This window comes from Trachinotus anak, unplaced genomic scaffold (assembly GCF_046630095.1).
Source record: "Trachinotus anak isolate AG129_WGS33_773 ecotype Australia unplaced genomic scaffold, CSIRO_AGI_Tana_v1 ptg000002l, whole genome shotgun sequence".
Classification (NCBI taxonomy): Eukaryota; Metazoa; Chordata; class Actinopteri; order Carangiformes; family Carangidae; genus Trachinotus; species Trachinotus anak.
Window position 1 is genome coordinate 14,402,351 of NW_027273853.1, and position 7,083 is coordinate 14,409,433.

The window sequence follows — 7,083 nt, forward strand, 5'->3', positions numbered from 1 at the left end:
AAAATATATAAACTGATTGTTAAAGATTTGTAATATCCATAATTGCTGTAATGTTAAAGCTAAATTTGCAGTATAAAAGAACATCTCAGCTTACCAAACCATCAAAGAAACCCTATCCCCTTTATTGGACCCAGAATGTTCAGCTTCTATCACTTATTTTTCATTCAATACATCCTTGGCTTTCAGCTCTCTGGTGTTTTGTCCTCCTTGGAAAAATGTCCTGGGAGGAGGAGAGTGGAGGAGAAAGACTTTCGCTCAGTGATTCAGAGGCATCGTGTAAACGCCAGCATTCTCTTTCTGACAACCAGCGTTAATTGCAGATCCTACTCGCCCACACACTCCACATTTCTCCTGGAAGGAGAAGCTGAGACACTGATATTGAAGTGGGATGAGGAGTGCAGTAAAAGATGCTGCAGCTGCCCGTTCCTCACACCGTCACCACCTCTCATTTCTCCCTCTCCACTCAGAACTTGTGCTAAGACGCTCACACGCACTTAGGCACATTTACAGAGACATGCCAGGGCACACAAACATACCATGTAACAAGGCTAAGACATTTCATAAACAGTGGTAGCCATCGTGGAATATCATCCATCTCTCTTGCATTACTAGATCATCCTGTCCTTGATTAAATGATACAGGGTAAAATCCAATAGTCACGTCATCAAACCTCTGCCCGTGTGTTTGTGTAAAGGCAAAGGTAGAGCATTAGGGATCTCAGGTTAGAGCAACAGTTCACCACATGAAGTCTCTATCTGTGCCTTCACAGGCGCCACTTTCATTCCTGTGACTAATATACAACATAAATTGTTAAAATGATATTCATTTCGGCAGCGTTGAAAGAATCCCTCATCCACACATTAGACATAAGAGCTCACGTGATGTGGATCATGAGCAACAAGGCCCATTACTGACGAGGCCTGGGGCAGCACAGAAGCTAATGACTGCAGATTGGAGGGTGCTTTATGCTTTGCTTTAAAAATCACTGGCAACCAGCTGGTATGGTAATGTACATGCTGTCAGAACAGTGGTAAAAGAAAATGGGCAGTGAAAAATACAAGTATGCTTTAATGGTGCTGCAACAACTCGTGTCACTGAAGAATTATTTTCACAATAAAATGTCATTGATTCAACCAGATAACTGAGGCATACGCAGTAAGTAATGTCATGAAAAGTATTTATCACTGGGGTTAAAGCAAAGTGCTGATCTTTTAAATATATGAAACTAAACAATCCACTGAATACACAGCTTTGAATACACTGTTTGAATTTGCTGGATTTTATCCATACAATAAAAAAAAAAAAAAAACACTTGACAAGTTACATTTTCCAAAGACTACATTCATGCCAACATTAACTTTGTGGTATTTTCAGTTACAACTACTGCTTCTGTACAATATTAATGAGACATGTAGGGTGTAGGCATACACTAAAAGCATTTGAGAAGGTCAGGTTACCTTTGGCTATTGCTCAATGTGGCCAGAGGTTAAGGTCACAAGAGACTGAGAGATTCAAAGAACCACCACGCAGCAAAGGTCCACTCTCACAGGCACAGTAACCAAACTGCAACTTATCTGAAATGAGCTGCGCACTGTCCCATTGCCTGTCACTTTAAATAACGAAAAAATGAAATGGGGTCTTCAAGTGCTTTTCTTATGCTGTGAGTAGTCTGTGAACTAAAACATCTCACCTTAATTCACAGTTCAGCTGAGACTATTTCAGCTTTAGCCAGTCATTAACCCTCATCACCGCTTCTGAATAAAGTAAAGACTAGGTCATTTACTTTACATTCATGAAATATACTATTAGATACAGGCACCCCAATCACCTTGTAGCCTAACATATTCAGGTGCCAAAATAAGATTAGCATAGGTTTGTTGTTTGTTTGACTCCTGTAGCTGAACTGATTAGAGTTTGTTGTAGATAACAGACAACACTGGCAAAAACAAGTGTGGCTGTAAGCAAGTGTAGTGATGCCACAGTGCAGGGGCTGACCAGCACCATCTAGATATCCACACCACTAACGCCAAGAAATGATTAAAACTGGCAACTGGCTTTAGAGCTTGGACGCAAAATTCAAAAATACACACAAGAACTATTACATGTGGTGAATTGAAAGAAAATACGTGTTTTTGAGAGGGGCCATGATGTGCAAACATACAATGTGCTGTAAACTCAACATCCGAGCTCAACTTGTATTACCACGGTAATGTCAGTGCGTGAACTGCTGCTGCTGCTGCTGTTGTTGTTGTTGTTGCTGTGATGGCTCAACGGTGTTATTACACACACACTGATTACTATCTGTCCCCCCCCCCAAACGATGCGCCTGTTTTATAAAGTACAGTTTATCATCTCAAAAAAAAAAAAAAAAAAAAACTGTCGATCGCGGGGAGTTTTAAAGACACAATTCACCGACAGAAAACGTGCTGGAGACGCGAGAGAGTGAAGCGCGTCTCCACCGGCGTGGTCCCGCTCACGGTGAATCCTGGCAAAAGTTTCTCGCGTTTGACTGATATCAACAGTGCGCTCGTCCGGCTGCGCCCTTTAAACGGACAGCTGGACATTTCCACGGCAGCAAAACCTCACCGGTGATTTCACATGACAAATGTGAAGTGACGCGACACGGCTTTGACGCTCTGTATCTCATGCTCTGCGTGTACACCCCGGAGGAGATAAAAAAACAGATAAATAGATTAACGTCCCCGACTCCCAAATCCACTCCACATCTCCCTCTTGCGCTTTTCTGCTCTCACTCACTGTAGCCACGGCACCGCCGCCACACTCAACAACATTGTTTCTATTTCCGTTACTCACCTTTACTCCCAAGTCAGTCGCTGTATATAGACACTCTATATCGGTGGCTCCAGTGGATAAACGTAATTTCAGTTCACATTTACACGCTGACTGCTATTTTAGGGGGAGCTGACAAACTCAGAAAAGCCAGTCTTCCTCTTGTCAGTGAGAGACTCCTCCCCTTATCTGACGAACTGCCCCTCTCTCTCTCTCTCTCTCTCTCTCTCTCTCTCACACACACACACACACACACACACACACACACACACACACTGCCTCTCTCTTTCTCTCTCTCTCTCTCTCTCTCTCACACACACACAGTCAAAACATTGGGAGAAGTTGGAAAAGTCTGTTTATTCCCAAGACTTCAAAGGATATAAAGTAAAAATTGAATCTGAGATGTGCTGGATTCCTTGCTGGTTATTATTTTATTTTATTTTATTTTTTTACAGATTGCTGTCATTTGATTCGTGTGATACTTATTATAATCACAACTCTCTCCCAAATCAGCCCTGAGGGTGAGTCAGTTACAGTGTCAAACAAACAAAAACTTATGGAAACTTTGACAGAACTAAAAGACAGAACAAACTAACAGAAGAAGTGGTAGCAATCCGAAGCCGAAGTCTGTTTTCTTACGGACCGACTTTAGATTTGGACAACTACTTTCTCAAATTGCTCGGCTCAGCCTCATCACATTAGACACATTTGACGTCACATCTCTAAGACAACAGCAATGGAATTTGGTTTAAAGGGCACGTCCGGCGGCCAATGAAAACCCGCAGCGTCTGTCGAGCAGCCAATTAGATAAGGGAGGGGGGGCGGGGCCTGATGGACTCGCATTGGAGCTTGTCACGTGTATGAGCGGGATCAGAGGAGGTGTGGTGCCCGGGCCGCCGGACTGGGTCCGCTGGCATGTCGGAGACAGGTGCGACGGAACAATAGAGCACGGTTATCGCTGACCGGTGTGATTATGTCTCTGATGTGGGGTGGGAAGAACATTTGACCAGGTTCAGACAGGGTCCTTAAGAAATTCAGCAGTTTAATGCTGTTAACAAGTGAGCAGGGCTGCCTGGTTTCACATATAGGGCTTGAATGGTGTTGGAAAGACTGTAGTTGACTATTGACTATTTTCCATCATCTGCTACTTTATGCTACATTTTGGAGAGAAATGTTTTTTACTCTCCTAGCCTACATTTATCTGACAGCTGTAGTTCATCTACACAATCTAAGAGGGTTGAGATGAGATAGGACGATCGCTTTATATAAAACCACCTAACAATATATAAAGTGGTTTAGAGGAGCTCCACTATGACCAACTACAACATCAAAATGCTGCTTACACGTTGGTGCATCGCTATTAATCTAATTAGCCAGTATAATGAAATGTATCACTGAAAATATGTGTTCTGCCTCTTTATACCTAAAGTACGTTATATTGATAATGATCACATACTTTTACTTAAGTAAAATCTGAATGCAGGATTTTTACATGTGAAGTATTTTTATATTGTGGTATTGTGACACTTGTACTTAAAGAGTGCAGAGTGGAGTAAGCACAACATTACAGAAGAAGTTGCACAATCCTTCACACATTAGGCAAGTTATTATCTGGAGGCAAAGGCATGTCATGTTGTTTTTGAATGACTCTGTCTGTATCACATGACTTCATCATTTAGGTCACATAAACACATGACTGAAGTTTTGATGTATTGAGGTTTCGTTCTGTGTTTGACAAATAGCTGCAATTTGATAACTCTGCAAACAGAATCAGTGATTTAATGAATAGTAAAACAGTGTGTGATTATTTAGGTATCCTCTCCTAATGGCATCCTGTTTCATTACACTGCATGCTCACTAATGAAGGAGAAGGTTTTTACAAAGCATAGCTGCTGCTGTAGAGCTCATATTGTCTGGTCCCTAGTGTATTGCGCTACCTTTTTCACCAGTTAGTCCCAGTCCCACAGGAAAAGAGTGTGTAGCCTTCCTCATCCCTCCTGATTGCTCAGAGCTTTAGGCCAAGAAGTCACAACTGTCCTTAATGACATGTAATGCCCATATAAAACAGTTGCATTAATAATCACAATAGTTACATTATCCTTTAAATGTCATAATCTATAACAACAAACTGCAATAATGGTGGAATTTAAAAGGCAATAGCTTGAGGTTTATTAAATTTAGTTAGACTCTTCTGAATTATCCTGCTCTTGGCTGCTGTCCATGCACGGATCCAGGTTAAATGATGGTGTTCTTTATGCCCACATGAGGCGATGTGTGTTGGCTCTTCGTTCAGTTTGCCTAAGCCTTGGTCCATTGTTGCTTTACTGTGTAAAGTCTGGCTCCAAAAGGACAATATTAAAGGACCCAGGAATTCCACCTGCTAGGTTTTAACAGGCCAGCAGAGATATAATAATCACTTTGTCCATTATAATCAATGCCAGCTGCAGCTAACTAGACATGATTAACTAGACATTACATGTCTAGTTAATCATGTGCAAAAAAAAAAAAGTGCAAAAAATAACCAAACATGAATGGTAAACCAAAAGTGTTATTGTTCTCATGATCGCCACGGTGATGTTTGATTCATAGTACATCCTATCTGCTTCTCACACACACCAGTCCCTTATATTGCACCTCAGAATTTCAGCTACATTGCAGGGCAATGCTTTACATGTTTATTTGTTTGTTGGGGAGCTTTTGAGTGCTTTTTGTTGTTTTTGTTTGTTTGTTTGTTTTAATTAATTAAATGTTCATGAGCACGAATGGGAGTTTTTGCAAATTTGCATTGGGATTTGATTTTCAATTATTACTACTACTATTACTATACTGATATGCCAAATTGGTTTTCTTTCGTCAAACAGGTGGCTCAGATTGTATTCCATGGCAGCCAGAGAAGCTTTTATGGATGAGATGTTGTACTGGACATCAGCTCCGATAACCTCACTTCAAACTGATGTCCCAGCCCCACATGCGCGGTTACGTTCATTGAAATGCCCAGTGGTAGAATCTTTCCTTGTTTTCTATAGGTCAAGACATGAACCATCATTCATAATCATGTATTGTAATAATTGATCAAAAACTGTAATATTTCTTTTATCATGTTTCACACAATTAAAATATTACCAACATTTCATTATAAAAGTGGCATAGAATGAAATTATAATAATAATTAAAAAAAAAAAACAGCTGATAAAACGCTATCCTTGCACATACATGTAAGTCTGCTCTTCCCTGTGCCTGAGACAGTGTGTACCAACAGTCGTGACAAAAAACAATTAGATAGAAACAGTCCCCAGCTGTTTTCTTGGAGTGTTTTCAATCAGTAAAGTTTCTGCTGTGCAGTGGTGCTTTGCGAATTCAGGTTGATGCCAGCTGACAACTGTGGATCCAAATTGCTCTCAGCATCTCCTTTAGCAGCACTTTTGTGTCAACATACACCCCTCCCATCTTCCCAAAGTGATGCCAGCAAAAATACAACCAGCAATAAGGCAGTGATTTACATCAGTTAATTAAGCTTCACCTGAAGATGATGCAGTAAACTCAAGTATGATACAGTGTGTGAGAATAAAATCATTAGTTTTCAAATTCACATGATAACACAAAAAATCTAATCTTGTATGAGATTTACAGTAAAAACCCGAATCACAGTTGACGTAGCATTAGCATTAATTGGCATTACATTTCCATCATGTGCAAGGAGTCAAGACCTTTCGTGACACCTGTGTCTCACCTGTTTGTTGTTATTGCACAGACGCCTTCACGGAACGTGCTGTTACAACCTTCTCCTCCTGCACGTGTTGACTTTCTTTAGCTCTTCTTTACGTTCTGTCTTCAACTCTTCTTCTTCCTTCTGCTGCCTTTGTTTCGCTCTTCCCATTGATTTACCTCAAAGCCAGACCAGCTGGCTTTGGATGCTTCCCTCCGAGCCCTACGAGGCCCGTCTTCACACCCTGTTCCTCCTCTTGTCCCTTGGTCTCTCTGCCGGCGGAGAGCGAGGGGGGCAGTGGTTTGAAGAGTAGGACCCCAGATGGACATAGACATGTCGGGCATGCGTTATGTGATGGGGCTTGGCTCAGGGCTCTCTAGACCAGCCACAGCTGTCAGTCATAACTCCAGAAGGTGTTGAGGATTCTTCCCTTCTCTCTCAAAGGGCTGGAAAGAACGCTAACATGTAATTTCCAACAACATGATGCACAGTTTTAGAGAAAATGCTTGTCAGTTCATGTGTGATTTTTCACTATGGTCTGGTTTATAGTGAAAAAGTCATCACTTAAATTAAAAAACTTTTTTTAA

At 41.2% G+C, this 7,083-nt stretch overlaps 1 protein-coding gene across 4 annotated transcripts in view; it reads right to left on the reverse strand.

Moving 5' to 3' along the window:
* The window catches only part of mef2aa (myocyte enhancer factor 2aa), a 58,588-nt gene extending 51,818 nt beyond the window's left edge, over nt 1-6,770 (reverse strand). For 2 of the 4 annotated variants that reach the window (XM_071499945.1, XM_071499908.1), the window contains exon 1: nt 6,521-6,770. The gene's annotated coding sequence lies outside the window, so the exon portion shown is untranslated. Of the gene's footprint in view, nt 1-2,814; nt 2,961-6,520 lie in introns of those variants that run through there. The other 2 variants (XM_071499970.1, XM_071499963.1) reach the window with 2 other exon arrangements.
* Between the last annotated feature and the right edge of the window lie 313 nt (nt 6,771-7,083).